The sequence below is a fragment of the Grammomys surdaster genome, unplaced genomic scaffold, assembly GCF_004785775.1.
Source record: "Grammomys surdaster isolate TR1022 unplaced genomic scaffold, NIH_TR_1.0 194, whole genome shotgun sequence".
Lineage (NCBI taxonomy): Eukaryota > Metazoa > Chordata > Mammalia > Rodentia > Muridae > Grammomys > Grammomys surdaster.
This window is the reverse complement of record NW_021604639.1, coordinates 2,735,824-2,737,016: the sequence shown is the minus strand read 5'-3', so window position 1 is coordinate 2,737,016 and position 1,193 is coordinate 2,735,824. Positions and strand designations below refer to the sequence as shown.

Here is a 1,193-nt window from a genome sequence, read left to right as displayed (position 1 = left end):
CCTGGTTTAAATGGAGCACCAAAATTCCAGAGGATACAATCTCCTTTCCCCATGAGGTCCTGAGTGACTTTTCCACCAATCAAATCTGAGATGCTCTAAACCCAAATATTTCTATTCAGTTGAGTGCAATGAGGTAGACACAGAAGACACCTTACCTCAAATTACATCTTTGGGATTAAACAGCACTGGACAGGGTAGGTGAATTACAGCCAAAATCAAGCGAAGATTTTCAAGGAAGCTTCAACAGAAATGTTAAGAAATGAAATTTCAATTCAAATCCAGAAGTGCTAATGGGAGATACTGAGGTCTTAGCCAATATAAGAAAGGGTTGGGAATGGCCTTTTAGACACAGTTCTGTAAGAATGCTTTGGCCAATAAAGTCTGGGCCTGCAGAACCAGATATCCCAAACACTACCCAGATAGCATATATGTATCTCCATCACAGAGTGCTCTCTAGTATGTTGTAGTTGTCTTTAAAGCTCTTCAGTTCGAAGAAGAGCTTATGGCATTTGCATTTCTGATTGGAGGGCAGGTATGTGACCTCAATGGTTGTTGGTGACATTTCAGGTGACTGAGTTAGGTCTTTGGCTGCTGACTGGTGTTGTCTCTGAGAACTCCCAATTCGTGCTTTGACCACAGTGGCCACTTAAGGCCTCCTGATATCGTAAGTACCCTGTCCCATAGCAGGGTGTCTTGTATCCATCCAGGAAGGTAACAATGAGGGCCTTTCAAACACCCTTGAAAGTGTTTCACAGATCTAGCAAGTAAGAATGAAAATTATTATCCATTAAAAACAGAGGTGCTGGCCTTCAGTATGAAACGGGATCTCTTGAGGGCATTGTGTCCCACAGGGACATGGGGTCCCCTTCTAGATTCCATTGCAGTATGAATACCAGGTTCCCATCACAAGCCATCACAAGCACGACATTCACTCCAGACAGCCAGTTACTACTAGACACCATCGCCTCTCTCCAGGAACACCTGCTAGGATAGTCCCACCGTGCTCGTGCGTTAGCCCAGGCTCAGCCAAAGCCAGGACACCTAGGTTTCCTGGAGGTCTCCAGCCATTTCCTTATGGTTTTCGGTGAAAACCAGGCTAGAGTCTGTCAGAAAACATGGTGAATAGGGGTGCTAGGAAAGCATTCCTCAGAGAATTTTTCATCGCTGTGGAAAATCTAGAATACAGGGAAATG

At 44.6% G+C, this 1,193-nt stretch overlaps 1 pseudogene; it reads right to left on the bottom strand.

Annotated features, from left to right (window-relative positions):
* Positions 1–439: 439 nt before the first annotated feature.
* Positions 440–962, bottom strand: LOC114623232 (annotated as a pseudogene).
* Positions 963–1,193: the final 231 nt, after the last annotated feature.